Raw genomic sequence first — 21,321 nt, forward strand, 5'->3', positions numbered from 1 at the left:
TTTTCAGTACTGATCAGGAAGTATGAATGTACTCCACATGTTAGAATGGCATGGGGAAGAATGGCATGGGGAAAAATGGCCACCCATTCAAATGTGTACAAAATTATATGCTTAAAAAGTATGAGAGTCAAGTTATTTAAAGGACAAACGTTTTATTCTGAAACATTTTCAATACTAACAAGATTGAAAAACATGCCAAAATACATCGTCAACACACCAGATCAAAGATCGCAAAATTGCCACTTTGTTCATCCCCAAAAAGTTGATAAATGCCATCGTGCTGAGTACAATAATGGCTGAAACATAAACAATGATTCCAACAGAAGGAAGTGACATTCGCTCTTGGATATTGCACCTGTACCAAAAGAAAAATTAATTTTTTTAATCGGATTAAAAAATTTATACACCACAAAAGTGCACTGAGGAAATGACGTCACGTTGGCAGGACAACACATTGCATGGTTTTACACTCTTGTAGAATTTGGCCGCCATTGCTTTGTGGAGACGGTGCAGTGTTTGTGGAGATGGTGATTTTTCACTTTTCTTCTTCGTCTTCCTCTTTTCTTGTGCTGTAGTCCTGCATAAATGCATGTGAACGACATTCACCCACATTTTTGTTTTCCAGCACAACATTTTTTCAGCACAATTTATATTTTTGTTTCCAAATAATTTTTGATCAATTTCAGTCATAGGCAAGAACTTTTCAAAAAATTTCTTATAATAAATGATGGAGCCTGGCTGGTCCATACGCAGACTCCACCACTGAAGATGTATGATATATCATCAGTTAACATAATTGTTGGTTGGGGGCCCATTATGGTTTCGTTTGTCTTATGCTCCAAGGGCAGTTTGCATTTTGGTAAGATTCGGCCTTGTACCTGCTTCATGATTGTGGGGAAAAGGACCGTGTTCATGCGAATAACTTTTTCTAATGTTAGCGATGGATATTAGAAAGTTTCTTCAATGACAAACTCAGGATTGCAATCCAATTCCAAGCAAAACATCATACCCTCCACAGCCTGCAGCTATTGACATTGACAAAAAATTATTCCTCTTCTTCTTCTGCATGCTTATGGCAGCTTGGTTTCCGGGTAGCTATCATTTTGTTTGGGTGCGGCTGTGCCGCTGATACTTTGCCCCTCTCCCAGAATACTGGTACTCATTTTGTCGACCTCAGAATGATGACAGGCTGAGTTAACCACAATCAAATACCACCCGTCACTTCGCTGACAGGAATACTGGAGGGGGGGGGGGTCGGGTCGGAGAGAGAACGGGGAAAGTGAAGAGGTGGAGGGGAAAGGAAAGCGGAGGGAGGGGGGAGTGGAAGACAGTGTGAGGTGAGAGGAAGGGAAGGCAGAGGTAAGGTGGAGCGTCAATTACAATTCATACTGTTTCATCAAAATGATTCTGCGTTGAATAACAGTGAAGATAGTCTGGGATCCAAACCAAAAAGGGCCTTAAAAATGAAGTTACCTGTCACAGAAAGATATACTTTGCAGGCCACTTTTTTTGCAAGTTCAGACCCTTAGGGAACAGAATCCAGAGGCCTGCTCTGGCCGAGGAATTGCAAAATTGGAAAAAAAAAAAATTGCATTTTTTACCACTACTACCCTCATATCGAAACTCGCCTCTCGTGAAAAAATTGAAAAATGCAGAATGATAAAGTTAGGGTAATTTTAATGGAAATAGTACTAAACTTGGCACATTAATAGAACATAACATCCTGAAAATTGCCACTATACTTTTGACATAAAATTTCCAAGATGGCCGCCATTTTTTTCCAAGATAGGACAATATGTTTGACCATGGATATCAATCTTCCATTATACGTTGAGTATTATTCAAATTGTTTCATTGCTTTGTGTTTGTTATAAAACCATTGCATGGTTTACACTATTAGGGAGTGCAATACAATGTATTGGGGCTTGTTTCTAGTGTCAAATCTGTTATCCTCCCAATGTTGACCCAAATTATTTAGCACATATATTAAAAAGGTATTGCGAAGTTTTGAGTTTCTCATATGTCTGACCCTCAGATAAATAATTTGGAAATATACATAAATACGGCCCTTATCTTCTAAAATACTTCTTTTTTTCTCAATAAAATACCCATAGTTCAAAGAAAATTCATAGAATATTTGACATGTCAAATGATTAAATTATTTTATTTTATTTAAAAATCATGTACACAACTAATATCAGGCTGGATATTTAAGATAACATTTTCATTGTCTTGTTTAAATAAAGTAATAAAAATATTACAAAATGCATTTTGAAACAATGAATACTCCCTCTCTTCCAAATTGGCATACTAGCAGACGACAACAATGAAGCAGATCTCCACAGCAAAAGGTTCGTATGTTGTTATAGTATGCATGAAACCGCATTGAAATGTTGCATAATATATGTGCAAGTGACCATGTTATCAATTAAACAAAACATACCCATAATAGTAGGGCGGCTAAGGCAGTGGTATGTGCATTTTGTGTTAAAAGCATGAAACGTGGCACACTTACACATTGACCCATGCCTTAAAAAAATAGATATAGAACCCACTTGCGACGGACCAATTAGAGGCCTGGTTACATGTAAAAGTTTTAGGCAGAATAGCATTTATACATTATATAATAAGATTAATTAATTTAATATAAAATACTTCTGCCTAAAATATTGTTACGGATTCGCGCCCGCCGGCGTGCTGACGGCCACGTAACTCGAATCGCGGCACGTCGCCCACCGGACGGACAATCCAGTCGTGACCCTCTCGGACTAACGCCGGGAACCAGTCACGGGTGGACCTTTCGGTCTCACCGCGATCGAGCCAATCAGCCCCCGCGTGGGATAGGGTTGCTCGCCAAATTCGACCTACCTAAGTACCCACACGGAGGGTAGACCGGGCGATCGCACCTCGCCGCAGGTCGACTTCGGACACGGGCCACTTAAGCGACCCGTTCCGTACTATCGGGATAACCGAGCGGTGTTATCGTCGGCCTCGACGGTTCGATTAATTATCGGGCGTATTCAGCCCACTACCAACCCTTTACATGAAGTAAGATGGGGATTCAATAGAGGAAAAGACGAAGCGAAGCGGGAGAACAGTTCAACAATAAAGCACATTTATTCGCGATGAACGGAAAGCGCACATATACAATTCCACCAAAAGCACATAGAAAAGAAGAGAAACACAATGCAATTCCACCAAAAGCACATAGAAGGAAAAGAAACAATGCAATTTTACACAAAAAGCAAATGCGACAATGCAGATCTAATACCGATTACGCGAGCACACGGCAACACTTATACAATTTTACTTCACAGACGGCGCCGACAACACATACCCAAAACCAAGGAAAAGAACACCCTCAAAGATGAGGCGGGCCTGAGGCCGAGACCGGGTCGGGCCTACCCGTCTGGTGATGAGACGCGGAGCGGCGATGGTGCCTCAACTCCGTGGGCCTCGCGGACAGTGTCTGGTAGGGGGTGGGAAAGGGGCCCCCTTGGTCGCACTATCTCAGCGCGGGGGGAAACAGGAGGGGGTTGCTGATGCTCGGGGAAGGGAGGATTTCTACTCTGCCTCAAGTCCCGCGACGAGCGTCTCCACCTCGGCCAGGTCGCGCCGTCGGCCTCCCTGGTGTGCAGCTCCCGGCACGACGTGAGCACCCCCTCGTCTGCCCTCGCCGCCTCTCCACAGCTCCGTCCCCTTCACTCCGACTCCAACGCACACGACGACGACCAACTCCTTCTTGCTTCTTCTTCCCAACTCCACCGACTGCGGTCTTAACTCCTTATTTACTTGACTGACGAACGCGGTCGCTTATATAAGCCCCGTGGCTTCGCTCTCTCATCTTTGACCCCCTGCCTTCGACCTTTCACCTCGCTCCCCATTGGCCCGAGAAAAAGTGGGCGTGAATGCATTTTTATCCATAAATTTGCATATAGCGACCGCCCTCCAACGCCCTGGAGGCGGGGCCAAATCGCCCCTCGCTCACCGATTGGACGGAACAAAAGTGGGCGTGTGTCATTTTTGATCCGTTTTTGAAGTGGAAAATCCGTGGTTTTGTACACGCTGTTCGGCGCGCGCCCTGCACGAGTCCAACACCGGTACCCACAAGCGGCGCAAGAACGGTGGCGATGCGACGGTTGCGAGGTGTGACGTGAAGCGGCGCCGCGGTGGGTGGTTGATGTGGTTGGTGGTGGTAACAATGGCGGTTGGTCCAAAATAAAGATAGTAAAAGAAAAACGGCTATCCTGAAGAGTCGCAGCACGCATAAATGACATGTATTCCCACTAGACAACGGGTTTGGGCCTAACTACACATATACTTACCGAGATATCTCACCTAAGGGACCTGAATGGTGGTTTGCGAATTTGGTAACCACAACAATATTATGTCAGCTAATTAACTATTCTGAATGCAATATTTAAATAATGCCAAAAACATGAGGATTTTTGGTTACCATGGCAACAGAATTACAAGCATTTTAATAGTCTACTTACCGTCCTTATACAAATATAACCCTCCCATTATTTTTCCTAAGATGCATATTAATAACATATGTGAAATGAAATTTTTGTTTTAGTCCATTTGATGATGCTACTAATAATTATTTGTTGACATGCAAGTAGCACAGGAAGTGCACCTGCTCCGGTGGTAAATAACCAGAAGGTCATCACTGTAGCCACCTTTAAATGACTGCTTGGCGATCAATTTTCAGAAGAAGGTGAGTAATGCTACATTCATATCGCAGATTATATACTTCTGCACTCATAATGATAAAAAATACAATCAAAACATGTAAAGATACGATATAATGTCAAATGAAACCTATCATCAATTTGGAAATCACCCCACTCAAACTTTGACCAATGTACTACTTTCTACAAGACATGTTATACATGTTATATATATATATATTGTGAACCTGAGATGAACTATGACCCAAATCCTAATTTATTTAAATACATATCAAGTCAATGAGATTACTAAAACAAATGGTAAATCTCAACATTCATCTAGTTCTCTAGAATGTCAGGTCACTTAGTGCAAGGGAGCAGTCCTTATTTAGATGTGCATACTTGTTCTTGCTTTAGAAGAAATTGTCTTATTAAAAGTGGCTGTACATGTAATGTTTTTGAGATACAAAGATATTCTTGTATTATTCTTGACTGCAACCTATAGTACATATTTGTTTCTTCCACAGATTATCTGGCATGGTGGAGTAGACTGAATAAATCATGGAACCAGAACACACAAGGGAGAAAAGATCCCGATCTGACACAGATTATTCCAGATGTCTAATTTGTCAGTATGTATCAGAAACTGTGCCGCTCCAACAATTAACGCCACTGGGTTATCCAGCACTTCTTAACGCTGTCACTAAATGAATGGATGAAGTAGCTTTTAGATTGGAGCGAGACATTATAGATGAACATAACTTTATGCTACATGAGCCAAAAATGCATGCAAAATGTCGTAACAGTTATACAAACCAAAAGCCAGTTGAACAGAAAATACGAAATGTTAAGACTACTGTGAACAATTGTGATGAATCAAGCTCTAGTTCCAACACAGCACATATGGGAACAAGGTCAAGTTCTGAGCAACCTATCCGATACAAGCACCAGTGTTTCATTTGTTGCAAAGAGCGAAATAAAAAGGGCGAATGGTAGCTCTTGCTCATCACAGATCTAGAAGGGCATAAACCGATTCAACAGAAAGCAAGAAGCCTTCATGATGAAGTCATGCTGAAGAGATTACATATGTTTGATAGTGGTAGCATTGACATAGTTGCAGCAGATTTTCGCTATCACCGCTCTTGCATGACAACTTACATGAACAAGAGGATCACTGGCGCAAAACAGCAAGCTGAGAATGATCCATATAATGATGCATTTGAAAAACTGATTTCCGAGATAGAAGTGCCCATATTTCTTGAGAATAAGGTATTCTATATTACAACCCTACAAAATCAGTACAGGACTAAATATGTTCTGTTATCCTCAGTGCCTACATCTTGAGTGGCTGTGATACAGTCAGCTATCCATTCCAAAGAGGAAAGAAGCGGGCTTTCAAATGTGCTGTAGACAATCCAGAAAAGCTTCTTCCACTCGCTCAGTATGGCAAACCTGGCGAGAACTTTATCCTTGATGTATCAACTGGTGTCATTGAAGCTGCAAGATTCTTCTTTCTGGCCCTCTATACACAATCTGATTTCCTGGGTAGTCTGGATGTCCTGCGTGCACACATTTTCGCTACCAAAAAATGTGACCTCAGATGCCTGCCTCCTACAGAGGATGCATTTTACCTTCACTTGCTACGAAGTCTTCACCAAATGGCTGTGTGTAAGAGTGCTCACATTTCGAAACCAGTACACCCAATAGCAACTGCATTCGGCAGAGAAATCAGGAATGGCAAACTGGTGCCAATAATGATGACAAAGGATCCAAAGCCAAGAGCTGTACAGGAAAAGTTCTGTAAATGCAAGAAGAGCAACTGTCTTCGGAGCTGCCTGTGCGCTCGAACCAACTCAAAGTGTTTTTGCTTGCCTTTGCATGGGTGACCCACTGAAATGTGGACGCGTTGAAGCAAACCTCTTGATTCCTGATGAGAACTAAATAATGAACTAGTCAGTGGAATATTCATTTTCATTGATGAGTGCAACATGATACATGTCAAATTTTGCAAGACCTTGTAAAAAGATGTAATTTTACGAAGTGTCATCATGTGAAACTATTTGTATCTATTATATTAAAGATGGTCACAACATAAAAAGACACAAAAATAACTCATGTTGTGCATTTATATCAAATCTGTGTTGAGAACAGATATTTAGTCAGAAATTGACAGCCATTTTGAATTTTTCATTAAATTTAATAGCGTGTTTTCTTGTCCAACTTTCAAAGGTCAAATAGTACATATATCAAGCAAGTAACACAATTCTGAAAATGTTTCTTTTCAGACCAAATTATCGTCAGTCATGCAAAATGGCAGCCATCTTCAAAAGATACAGCCACAATACATTGGGTTTTTTACGCCAAAAAAAGAATAAACCAAGCAATGGTTTCGTAACAAACACAAAACACTTGAATAATTGCAATAATACTCAAGAGTATAATGAACATAGATATCTATGGGAAAATATGGCATCCATCTTGGAACATGGCAGCCATCTTAGAAATATGGTGGCCATTTTGAAAACCTTTAGTTAAATTTATAGTGAATACTTTAAAGGATGTTATGTTCTATTAATGTGCCAAGTTTAATACTATTGTAATTAAAATTACAACTGGTAAACCAGTAATCCCGGGCTTCAAGGCGTGCCTCTATTTTAACAAATTTCAACACTATCACCCACATGATATGGGTTTTCTGAGTTAGAAAGTTAGTTCAAGTCTGCAATGGGGTCCAGTTACGGGGTCCCTCATGTTATATCAATGAAGGATTGAAAAGCCCATTGCAATACATGATAAAGAAAGAAACTTCACATTGGACAAATCGAGGCTGGACAAATTTTCAAGTCCCCAAAAAAGTCCAATAACTCCACATTTGCATATTAATGTAAATGGCGAACTTGTAGAACGTTAAAATATCTTCCAGAATGTGTGGTCACTTTTTGTCTATCTTCTTTGGTTTTCATTTTATGACATGTCAAAAATGGGTGATTTTCAACTTTGGGGGGCTCTGGGGCCTCACTGGGGTAAAATACAGACATAGTGTAAACATATTTGGAGTCCGCTCTTCAAGACCTATCAGAATCTGTCATTAAATTTTTTCAACTCTCATTTGCATATTTGGCATATTTAATGAGGCGAATCGGCATCATTTTAATCATTTAAATTATGTAACGATTTCGATGAAATTAACAACTTAACATTCCAATGGAACCTCACAAATGTGTGCAAAAGTTTGAGGCTGTCCTATTACCCCTTCTGGAGAAGAAGATGTTTTTCGGTTTTGGAGAAAATCCAATATGGCCACCATACCACGTGACCGACGTCATTAAAATTTTCAAAGTATAAACAGCAAGTGGAGAGTTATTAAATCGATGTTTCATTGAATTTCATCAAAGCATTGTTTTCATTTAACGACATTTCAAAAATGGGTGATTTTAAACTTTGGGGGTCTCTGGGGCCTCACTGGGGTCAAGTCCAGACATGGTATAAACATATTTGGAGTCCCCTGTTAATGAACTATTTAAATCTGTCATTAAATTTTTTCAAATCTCATTTGCATATTTAATGAGGCGAATCGGCATCATTTAAAATCATATAAATTAAATAACGATTTCGACCAAATTAACATTAACATGGAACTTAGCAAATGTGTGCAAAAGATTGAGGCTGTCAGATTATCCCTTCTGGAGATGTTTTTAGGTTTTGGAGAAAATCCAATATGGCCGCCATACCACGTGACCGACGTCATCAAAATTTTCAAACTATAATCATAAGGTGGAGAGTTATTAAATGGATAAGTTTCATTGAATTTAATCCAAGCGTTGTTTTCATTTTATGACATTTCAAAAATGGGTCATTTTCAACTTTGGGGGGCTCACTGGGGTCAAATACAGACATAGTATAAATATATTGGGAGTCCCCTGTTTATGTGCTATCTAAATTTGTCATTAAATTTTTTTCAACTCTCATTTGTATATTTAATGAGGCGAATCGGCATCATTTTAAATCGTATAAATTATGTAAAGATTTCGACCAAATTAACAAATTAACATTACCATGGAACAATGCAAATGTCTGCAAAAGTTTGAGGCTGTCGTGTTATCCATTCTGGAGAAGAAGATGTTTTTAGGTTTTGGATAAAATCCAATATGGCCACCATACCACGTGACCTACGTCATCAAATATTTCATAGTATAAACTTCAGGTGGTGAGTAATTATCTTAAGTTTCGTTCAATTTCATCGAACAGTTTTCACTCCAGATCCGCCACAAAATCGGTCAGTAGAACATAAAAACGCCTTTAATAATAATAATAGGAACGATTTCAATAGAGCTTCAGCCATGCTTGAAGCCCTAATTACCCAAACTTTATCCTTCTGCATTTTTCAATTTTTCACGAGAGTCGATTTTTTATTTGAGGGTAGTAGTGCTAAAAAGATGCATTTTTTTTCAATTTTGCAATTCCTCTGGCAGAGCAGGCCTCTGGATTCTGTTTCCTAAGGGTCTGAAATTGCAAAAAAATGTGGCCTGCAAAGTATATCTTTCCAAGACAGGTCATCTCAAATTTTGGTGCCCTGGATCCCAGACTAAGATGAAAAACAAAATTATGTCTGAAATCCATTTTCTACTGGTCACACACGGCCCAGAGCCAAACACTGCTCAGACACATCCAAAGATAAACTACCATCCAGGCAAGTCCGGAGACAACCTCCCGTCCTTGAGGAGCCTTCACAGAAAAACAACATTGCATTTATTGAGACGTTTCAGGAGGATGTCGACAATAATATTTATAAACAGCTGCCAATCATGATGTGACGGGTGAAAAAACAAAATTGGCACCACTCGCTCGGGGTGACGGAGCACGCACAGCTCGCTCGGGGTGAGGGAGCACACACCACTCGCTCGGGGTGATGGAGCACGCATCGCTCGCTCGGGGTGACGGAGCACCCACGGCTCGCTCGGGGTGACGGAGCACCCACGGCTCGCTCGGGGTGACGGAGCACCCACGGCTCGCTCGGGGTGACGGAGCACCCACGGCTCGCTCGGGGTGACGGAGCACCCACGGCTCGCTCGGGGTGACGGAGCACCCACGGCTCGCTCGGGGTGACGGAGCACCCACGGCTCGCTCGGGGTGACGGAGCACCCACGGCTCGCTCAGGGGTGACGGAGCACCCACGGCTCGCTCGGGGTGACGGAGCCCCCACGGCTCGCTCGGGGTGACGGAGCACCCACGGCTCGCTCGGGTGACGGAGCACCCACGGCTCGCTCGGGGTGACGGAGCACCCACGGCTCGCTCGGGGTGACGGAGCACCCACGGCTCGCTCGGGGTGACGGAGCACCCACGGCTCGCTCGGGGTGACGGAGCACCCACGGCTCGCTCGGGGTGACGGAGCACCCACGGCTCGCTCAGGGTGACGGAGCATGAACCGCTTGCTCGGGGTGATGGAGTGTGCACCGCTCTCTCATGGTGACGGAGCACGCACCGCTCGCTTGGGGTGACATGGCATGGCAAAAGTGAGTGAACAACCCCTCCCCCTCCCTTCCCCCCTTCCTCCTCCTCCACCCTCTCCTTCCTCCTCCACCCTCTCCTTCCTCCTCCCTCTCCCCCTCCCCATCTTTCCTCTCCACTCCCCCTCCCTCCTCTCCTTCACCCTCCCTTCTTCTCCCCCCTCCCTCCTTCTCCTCTCCTCCCCCTTTCCTCTCCCCTCTCCCATTTCCCTTCCCCCCCTGCATCCCATTGTATCGGCTACTCATATTAGATGCGGTATCGTAAGATTGTCCTCGGCAGTTAGCGACGTCCAATCCAGTGGCTTTCAAAAAATCCAGTAATGCGTCGCTTGCTGGAGTCCAGTGTGTCCTGTGTTGCTCAGAAAGGCCATGAAACGCTCCACTGGAGCCTCGTTCTCGATGTATCTTAGAATAACTGTGAGCTGGTCGATGTGGCTTTTGTCAGGAGTAGTCTGACACAGAAGTATTGTGACGTCCACGGGACTTGAACAGTCCCGCCAACGTAGAATGAGCCGAAACGATGGAGGCGGTTTATTTATCTATAACCCAAACATGGCGGTTCTAATCGTTCTACCACAAACGGGACGAGGAAGGTGGCACGAGTCACTTTTCACTGAGTTGATGATGTTTATTTGTTTTTATTATTAACCAGAAATAACAAGACTCGGCAAGAAGAGGGATCCGGGGCGATTCGACGGGATGGTGTGGGATCGGGCGTGGGGAAAACACAGACAATTCCAATGAACATACAGATCTCAAACCCTCTAAGGCGCCAAGCACACACACACACACACACACACACACACACACACACACACACACACACACACACACGCGCACACACACACACACGCACACACACACACACACACACGCACACACACACACACGCACACACACACACACACACACACACACACACACACACACACACACACACACACACAAAACGTAGCTACTTCTGGTAGTCAGGCTGGACCGTGGTGTGGACGCAACTGTCCCTGGATCAGCATCAGACGAGCTGGCCTTGCTCTCGTCAGGGGGGGGGGGGGCAGGAGAAACCGTGGTACTGTCGACCTCCTGGTCCTGGCCCAAGTCCGCTCAAAGCCGCCAGGGAACCAGTTCTGGCGCCAAGTTGCGAGCAGGAGAGGGAGGCAGGTCCGCCCGCCATTCGACCCCGTACTCCGAGTCAGCAGAACCCCAGAGCCAACCAAGGTGAGGCACGAGGCTCAGCAAGGCTCCAAGACACGATGAAGAACACGATCGAATCAGCACAACAACAAGCACGCTCTCCGCGCAACAGCCTCCACACCAAAAAAACACGATCTTTTTGTCCCGATCTTCTTCCTCTTCTTTTTCGACCCCGAACAGAACCTTTTTATCCTCCCGTCCTCGTCACTTCCAATCGAGCCGTTTTATTGGCCCACCGCCGTCGCCTTCCGCCAATCGTGATCACGGGGCGGAGCCATCCGCAGCCCTGTCCTGTGACGTCACGGCCAGCCTCTAGGGACTACTAAAAGGGGTTTACGCAGACACACTTACCCTATCCCGTGTCCCTATCTAATTACGTGACAATTATCATTTCCCCCTTGAAGAAATGAACATTTACTAGACAACTTATCACCACTGAATTGCTACTTATTACATCGAGATCCTGGTAAACTCGAACAACATGGCATACCTAATTAAACATCCTAATTACCCTTTGAATGCATACCCCCCCCCCTCAAACGTAACAGTATTTTACCTCTTTCACACGAGCGACGATGTTATCCAGAACAGATTTTCCGATGATGGAGACTAACTCTTCACATGTCATAGATGATAAGTCGTTGGTGTAGCCACTACCTTGGTTGGCATATTTCTGAATGTGCTGCGCCAAAAATGGATCGTATTCCGCAAGTAATTCCATTAAACCAAGGTAGTTACCATTCGTCTGTGACCCAACAATTTCATCCGATCCACGGAACGCCAGACCACGCTCAGCGAGAAACGATATCACACTCACACTTCGTTTCAGCACCTCCCTCCAATCGGACGCAATCTCACTCACTTGTTTGACGAGTTCAGTGTCCACATGACCTGCGGATGTTGATCTGTCTGACAAGCGGATGATATTTGCACAATGTACATGCGAACGCTCATGCACCTCGATAGAACGACTGGCATGCTTCCAGTCATTGAATCCTTCCCCGCCCAGGGCAGTAGCGCCTCCAAAGAGCTTGCAAGCGATGCAGTACAGTTTTCCAGTTGATGTGGAGAAGCAAAGCCAGGACCTTTTCATGGACTCTCTGTTTTGTAGTCTACGGTAAAAAAGATTCTTGGAGCAGCAGCGTTTCCTACCTTCAACAAACTGTATGGATGAATCAAAGGGACCAGTCGAATTCTGCAGGGGCTCCAAATCTCGCGATGCCCAGTAGTCGATCATCTCTGACGACGGTCGCTCAGGAGGCCAACATCCAATGCAATTGGCAAAGCCAGGTCCACGATCAGTCAGTATATCTCACACTTTTTCATCTGATGCATGTTCTTCATCGGTGGAACCTTCCGAGATGTTGGGCGAATCTTGACGTGGGGGTTGCGTTGCCAAATCCGCTTGTTCTGTTTCTGTTGGTGTTCCAGCCTCTGTCATGGACGAATCACCTGTTTGTGCAGGAGTGAAAAACTCTGAGATTTTCTGGGTCTTGTCAATGACTGCCTTGTGTCTTTCATCTTTTTCCTTGGAACGTTTCCGCTTTTGAGCACCACTGTCATATTTCCGTGGAGCCCTGGATATGTGCCTGTCGTCACCGAAGCCGCTCATTGTGGTTTCTGCAGCTGGTATGCACCGAGTAACCGAGATATTGTCAGAGTGCACATGGGACATACCAGAATAACGAACAAAAAGTATGTTTCACACACCTGGAACATAGAAAGTCACACCGTGTTACTGTGCTGTGCGCGCCAGTAAGCAGGGTACTGACAGCGTTCCCTGCCAGCCGCAGTTTCAATGTGTACAATACTACCCCTGCCGGCCGTGTGCTGTGCTGGCCTGGCCTAGTTTTACCACATCGACTTTCACCTTTTCACCTCTCCTCTGGCTGGACCTCTGTATTCCGTCTGTGCTTGCTGGGCTCTGGCGGGCAGTGCCGTAGTTAGTTGGTCATGCTCAACCATCCGAAGCATCGATGATCGATCCAAAAAAAAGATCCGAATGTGGGCCCCCAATGCCCGAGGCTTGCCCCGGGAATTTTTGACCACTTTGGATCCGTTCTGTGGACCGTGGAAGAAACGGCTTGAAAAAGCCAAAGCTTGAAAATAATTCTCACAATGATGGACAATTTTGAAAAGAAATCCTTACAAAGAGTTTACAATCTTCATTCACTGACAATAAAACTTTAGAAGCACATTTTGAAGTGATTTTCAAAATGTCATCGAAATTGTGGGGGGACCCTAAATGTGGGGGGCCCCGGGGCCATGGCCACACCTGGCCACCCCTAAATCCGGTAGTGGTCAGAGCGCGCGGAGACCGCGTGCGGCGCGAAGGGGACAAAGGGAGGACAAGCTCCATTTCGCCACGCGGCGCATTCGAGCGGGAGTTGGAATCCGTGGACATCCGCCTGTTGAGAGCGACATTCGTGCTTGTCCTCTCGTCCATGAGACATCACCAAGTACTCTGTCTTGTCTTGCATGCATGCTGTCTGTCTATCTGTCCTTGTCTGCACGTTGTTTAAGGCATATCTCGGGAGCGACCCCCTCGAAACCTGTAGTCCATGGTTCCCGAGTTAAGAACGGGTTGAGGATTGTTAATAAAAACATTGTCGTGAATTTTGCTTGTGTTGTGATCCCCGATGTTCCCCAATAAATCTGTTGAATTCGTATGAAGTTGCCGCTATGGATTAATTTGTGTCTCGTCGAGGAACGATCCGTTCGATTGGCATATACAACCAAAAATGGTTACAGACTGGTAGAAAACGCTCAGCATCTGACAAAACCAGTCTGTAACCAAGGGTTCTATTTCCCCAACTGGCAAGGTACAAGGATTACGTTGCTATCGTGATTGAAGGTGCGTGACCCGAGGCCTGTGCTGAGCCGGCCGGCGTTATTAACTCCGGAGTCGGTGGTGGTTAGGGTGGCACCTAGGACCGGGTGAGAATCCCGCCACCCCGGATCCGCAACAATATATATTGGTTGGGTCGCCAAAATAGGTGACCCTTATTGTCAGTAATTCTGTCTGTTTTTCGTTTGTCATCAGCGTAATTGGTAGTAAACGTGGGCCGATTTTGACCAAACTCGGGTGGTAGGTACATCTTATGACCAAGTACTTTGGAAATTGTGATGGTTGCTAGGGACGCTTTGGTTCCCTAGCAACAGCCGAAAACCCTTCAGAATCGGTACCGTTCACGCAAAATCAATTCCGAAAGCCATTATCCCACGTATGCTTATGAAATTTGGCATGCATCATCTACAGGTGATGCTCTACCAAATGTATTCTGGTTTTTTGTGATATATAGAATAGTTTACCCGCAGCGCCCCCTACAAATGGGTATGCCCGAAAATTGGCGAATATTGAAGTCCCCCTAGCGACCAGGTGAGTGCATCGATCCGAATGAAACTTTGCAGGTTCATAGCACGCAATGAGTACTACAACTTTGCCTCTGGACATATTGACCGATATTGCTTAGGTCAGGGGTCAAAGGGCAAAAATCGATAATATGCGAGAGCTGGAGGTGCCTTCGCGCCAAATGCTACTGCTCCTAGGGTTATGGTCAGATGGGCATTAAAATTCACACTAATCATCTGGAATGCATTGTCCACAAACGATCGAGCCGGATTTTCGATTTATATCTTTGTTCACTCATAGCACCCCCTCGAACTTTGGGGATTTCCGATATCAAACCGCATTTTCGATACTTTTCATTCAAATTGATACCGAGTAGTTATCAGTAGATGGAACTCGATGAGATTTGGTATGCATAATCTTAAGGTGATTCTCTATCCGCTAAATGACATCCATTTTTTTCTATATCTTATAGTTTCCAAATGGGAACCCTCTCAACTTGGGTGTCCGAGGGCCATTGAGCATTCCTGCTGAAAATTCAAAGTACACTAGCTCCAAGACGGTTGAACCGAATCGAATGAATCTTTACATGCTTATAGACCGTAATGAGTACTACAACTTTGCTCATTTGCATAATGAACTATCTCGTAGGTCAGGGGTCAAAGGTCAATAAGTGCATTTTTCAGGCGAAATTACCATTCAAGGCACCCTTGCTCCTACATGGATTAACCGATATGAATGAAAGTTCATAGGTACAGAGTACTCAATGGTTACTACAACTTTGCTTCAGGACATATTGACCTATCTCGGCTAAATCAGGGGTCAAAGGTCAATGAGTGCATTGTTCGGGAAAAATGACCATTCATAGCTCCCTTGCTCATACATGGGTTAACCGATTCAATTGTAATTTCGTAAGTACTTAGTACTAGATTAACTCGGATCAGGGATCAAAGGTCATCGGATGCTCGGCGACCCATGGCCGCCTACCGGCTTGTGTATATATATATATATATATATATATATATATATATATATATATATATATATATATATGTATATATATATATATATATATATATATATATATATATATATATATATATATATATATATATATATTGAGATGTTTATATATATATATATATTGAGATGTTTATATATATATATATATATATATATATATATATATATATATATATATATTAAAATATATCCACATCCAGGTACCCTCTTCTGGCGAAAGAGTTGCATCGGCTCTGCCGATTGGACATGAGCTTCGCAGAACTGCAGCTCGTACTGCAAAGATAATTAAATTCTCAATTTTATAAACAGGTCCACCCAAGTTCCCTCTGTGGTGGACTGGTGTTTAAAATTGAAAATTAAAATTTTCGTCCCACGGTATTGGCTGCAGTACAATCCTTCGTTGATGCAGGGGGCTGTAGCTCTGTTCAGCTCCTACCTAATATGTGGAGCCTATGTAACTGTTTCGCTGGAAGAGCCTTTTCAAATTTAAATTGTTCCTGGCTGTTCTCAGAACTGTTTTGTGTATCAGACAGGTTAATGTGTGGCAGGCATTTCCTGTTGTTGAGGATGCCTGCAGCAATAGGCACTGCATTTCCTGTGGCACTTGCGGTACCCACTACAATGATGCGGTCTGATCTGATATATGTTTGTCGTTAACGTGTCAACAACCAGTGTGCTTGCTTGCTTGTTTGTGCGAAATAATTTTGGTAGCCTGTGTCGCATTTGTTAATTGTATTAAAGTGATCTGCCATTCCATCTGTTGCACGGATTTGCTTTGTGCTGCTAAAATTCGACCCTGGAAGGGAGTGTGAAGGTTTTCCCACCGCTATGGTTCACCTGCACATTTTCTCATGCCCATGGGTGGGACTGTGATCTAAATTGTCCATGGGCGCGGCTTTGTTAATGTCCACATTCTCAAGGACATGATTTTGCCATCCGCATATCCACGTATGGCTTTGTCCATCGGCGTAGCTGTGAGTCTCACACAAACATTATTACCCTCGCCCTGCAGGTTGTAGACGAATTTGTTGGACAGGTTGCAAGTGTGACACGGATTAAATTATTAGATTTTGGTGAAGATCCGGATCCAGATTCAAGAATTTTTTATTGATTGTTCACCACTGAGAGAGAATTCCCAAAACAACAAAGAGCACGACATCCCAAAATGTTATGCGCGGATTCGGATGAAACTTGGTGGACAGGTTGGTGTGGTGAGAAGGACGAATAGATTCAATTTCTGTGAAGATCTGGATCCGGACACTCAGTTTTTGAATTTTTTTTTATATTGATTCTTTAACATTGAGAAATAGGACCAAAAACGATATATAGCATGTTATTTCAAAACGTGGATGGGTTATGACAAAACTATGTGGATGAGTTGGTTCGATGACGAGAACAAGCCGATTTAATTCTGGTTAAGATCCATATCTGGCCTATCAGCGGGATACAAAATGTGAACTGTTCAGCCTGGCGGAGCTGAGGTATGCACTCTAATGACTGCCTTCCAGTTTATCCACTCACTCACTCATTTAGTCCTTTATATTGGTTAACTAGAAACCTGAAATTTTGTGTACTAATGTAACTCAAAGTCAAGATACCAGGAAAAATCACAAAACTGGCCATAGATGAAAATATACAAAAACAAAAGTTGGCCCGTGGACCTTCACGCCCACTCACCGAAGGTCACGTGACCAAAGACACGGTACGTGATCTTTCATGGACATGATTACTCATGGGTGTTTCAAAGAGATATGAAGTGTTCCAGTGAAAAAAATACCATTCTGCCAACCCGGAGTAAATACAGTTGCAGTGAAGAAATACCGTTCTGTCAACCCAGAGGTACATTGGGCTCTGGTGTTTCTAAGTTTATGGCGGTATGATTCGAAAAAGTATCTGTCTTTTTGTCCTTTACAGACGTCATACAGTGATAGGAAGTCGTAAACATTTTAACATTTATAGCTGGTGTATAGTGTTGTGTTGAAGTTGTAAAACCTTTGAAATACAGAAGTTTGTCTGTATTTTATCAAAACCCTCCAATAAATCAAAAGCAACAATCATTTTATTACTGCCTGCATCTTTGCCTCGCACTGGTGACTAAATACACTGGCCAGAAAAGGGGATGGAGATACTCAGCTGGGTAAACAGAACTTGCTTTAACCCACCCCTTGGAACATAACAGTCATGGGAGGAGGTTCAGAGAGATGGAATTTATTTTGGAAATCTGCGTTTTCTCTACCCACGAAGGCATACCTTCTTCATAATCTATTAAAAGCATGCAAAATCACTTGCGCTGAACTATACTGCGTTTATCGTCAGAGTGGGAATTGAATCTCGCGTAGCTTATTCCGTAAATCTTCGCTAATCAAAATTCAATCAACGTATCAAAAAAGGAAAATGATGACTCAAATCGGCTGTTAAAGATGTGCAATGAGGAAAGTATCTACAAGAATATGACAGTTGGTTTGCTTTATACTTCGGTTTATAAGTTCTAGTTCCACCCTTTCACTTTTGTCATCGACAGTGAATCATAAATCCCTCTTGTAGCGTTGCCGAGCAATACATTACAATGTAAAGAATAGTTTTATTTAATTACTGTTGACGTATTTACATTATAAATTACTGCAGCTGTAAAGTGTTAAATAAAGAACTCATTCTCATCATTCATTCTCCATCTATTTTAGTTATTTAGTTGCTTGCGGAATGCATGCACAATCCACTTCATCAAACATATATAGTTTATATTTTTAAAATGTCTGCACTTAGGATCCACCCCAGCTTCTGATTGCAATCTGCAAGCATGCTGCACTAGTAATATGTAAACATAATAATAAACATAATAATAATAATGATAACATGTTCCACTGTATTTGTGACATTGCCATATGTTCTGAAGTGTTAGTTACTGATTTCCACGTTAGTTTAATGTTTCTTTTTTTGCGTTGTACCTGTTGTTGGAGGAGAGAGTTGCCAAATACCCATTCCAAAGCAGGTCATTACTCAGTGTGGTGTAAAAGTATTACATTTTAGACATTGTACGCAAATGATAGAAAATCATTAACTGCTGTGATCACACACGCACGACGTGGAGCTGCTGCACCACACCCATCCTTGGTTTACATCCATCCAAGAGGTTCCAATTCATTGTCTCGAGAGGCTAGAGCATGTGCATTAAAGTTCAAGTTGTACTCATATCTTATATCCCATAGACCATTCTTATGTGTTGATGTGACATGATGCTTGACTTGCACGTTTCTGTGGTTTAAGTGCAGTCAACGTTTACACCCATTCCTCTTTGGTTTACTTCATTTCATCATTGGTTTACGCACATCCGTGTTTTATGCCCATTCAAGAAAGGTGACTGGTTCGTTGTAAGAAAGGTGACTCACAGGAAGAGGCCATCACACCTGTGTCACATCTCCATCCAAGCATCCAAATTCAGCTAAAGGCTTCATTGAACATAGGATTGCTAAACGACATGTATGAAAGGAGCCAATGACGCCGGAATGAGTCTACATAACTCTCAGTACAGCTGGCAGGGTTTCTCACCAGAGTCGCTCCGGCACCGTTGCCTACGGGGTTTATTTCACTAAATCGCAGGGTACCCGTCGAAGACGGGTAATGTCACTGAAATGGAAGCCGGTGTTTGATGTGGGTTACTCACACATTCAGTGGAGTCAATTTCTTTATGAGAGGCTGTCTTCAGTCGTCTACTGGAGCACATTTTTAAAAAACAACATTCCTCGTTTTGTTGTCTGGGGTATGGACATGCAGCCTACATCTTGATCCAACTCTTGATGCCGCAACGTAAAACATCCCGTGGGAGAAAACAGATGGACGTAGATCTAGTCCGGTGATTTTGAACGACTGTCCTTGTGCTTTGTTTATTATCATGGCAAAGCAAGATCGTATGGGAAATTGTAGTCGGCGGAACTGGAACAGCAGGTCACTGTCTGATGGTATAGGCGGTATCCTTGGAATTAACGCATGTTTTCCTGCTGCCGGTCTATTAATGAGGACTACCTCAATCACATTTGGCCTCATTCGGTAGACTGTGCAGCGGGTGCCATTCGTAATATTGGGTGCGGCCAATGAACGTAGAACCATGACTGGGCATCCCACTTTCAGCTTCAGTTTGTGTGGTGGTATCCCTGATATTTCGATGTAATTTAGGAATTCCACTGGGAAGTGCACCGCCTCCTCAGGAGTGAGTGTACTATAGATGGAATTGTAGTTTTCGGCATGTTGCCACCTGGAAACCGATAGAAGTAATTAGTAATGAGCGTTTGAATCAACAGTTTTTAGTTCTTGGATTACAGGCTAAAATATCCTGTGAAGCAAATAATATTGATTTTTGCCGGTTTCTGGTTATAAAAATGTTTTGTCTGCTTTAGTCCCCGAAGCTCATTTTCACCCCTGAATTTGACGAAAGATAAGCATCAGTTCACCACAAAAATTACATTAAGCGCCCTTCCAGATAGTAAAGTAAATACCTGCCAATTGTCCGGAGGCTACGATGTGATTTGGCGCCGCAAATTGGCACCAAAATTTGGCGTTTGTCTTATAGTATGGATATCGTGGCATGGGGTGGGGTGAGAATGAAGAGTGAATGGTGGGAGAGACATTGAGGAACCAAAGAAGTTAATGAATGGGATGATCTCCATGAAAATGTAGTGGCAGCAGAAACAGTAGATTTACACTGGAATTAGATAGGCATCATCGATAAGCAGTGGGGACACAGAGGACCATGGACAAGGAAAATAATTGGTAAATAGCTCAGTTATGGATGGGTGCTTGTGTACGTGTCATAAATGCGATGTCTGTGATAGGGTCTTGTTACAAAAGTGCATACTGTATATGCAGTCAGTATTTGTTCATTCCACACCCTCCCACCATCTTCATCAGTTCATCCCCCCCCCACCCCCCTAAAAAATCAATCTATCTATCCATTAATCTATGAATGCAAGTTGCACGACATTGTGCCTTAACGGGGTAAACATTACAACCAGGAAAGAGAGTTGAAGCTGCGGGGGGTGGGGGGAGGCAGAGAGAGAGAGAGAGAGAGAGAGAGAGAGAGAGAGAGAGAGAGAGAGAGAGAGAGAGAGAGAGAGAGAGAGAGAGAGAGAGAGAGAGAGAGAGAGAGAGAGAGAGAGAGAGAGAGAGAGAGAGAGAGAGAGAGAGAGAGAGAGAGATTGGAAAGGGGAAGTTGAAGCTTTGGGGAGGGTGGGGGTTGTGGACTTGAAGAAAAAAGGGGGAGTGAAGGACAGAGAGTTAGGGGTGGGGGGGGAGAGGAGCAGAGAAGGGACAGAGTGGGAAAGGGAGGTTGAGGCTTTGTGGGGGGGGAGTTGAGGACTTGGGGTTGGGATGGGGGGTGAAGGACTTGAAGAAGAAAGAGGGTGGAGGACAGAGAGTTGGGGGCAGAGAGGGCACCAATAACTGGAATAGAGGGTTTGAAGACTTGTGGTGCGGAGGGGTTTCGAAGACTTGGGGCTGGGAGAGGGGCTGGGTTGAGGACTTGAAGAAGAAAGGGGTTGAGTACTTGAAGTCACAGCTTACATTACATGGAATTTCTACAGCTTCC

At 43.6% G+C, this 21,321-nt stretch overlaps 1 long non-coding RNA gene across 1 annotated transcript in view; it reads right to left on the bottom strand.

Moving 5' to 3' along the window:
• Window positions 1-454: 454 nt before the first annotated feature.
• Window positions 455-21,321, bottom strand: part of LOC147016815 (uncharacterized) — a 57,894-nt gene continuing 37,027 nt past the window's right edge. Inside the window, exon 3 of the long non-coding RNA XR_015049191.1 lies at window positions 455-577. This is a non-coding gene — a long non-coding RNA (uncharacterized LOC147016815). The remainder of the gene's footprint in view (window positions 578-21,321) is intronic.

Source organism: Eptatretus burgeri, chromosome 11 (assembly GCF_056783735.1).
Source record: "Eptatretus burgeri isolate ZD-2024b chromosome 11, Ebu_testis_v1, whole genome shotgun sequence".
Lineage (NCBI taxonomy): Eukaryota > Metazoa > Chordata > Myxini > Myxiniformes > Myxinidae > Eptatretus > Eptatretus burgeri.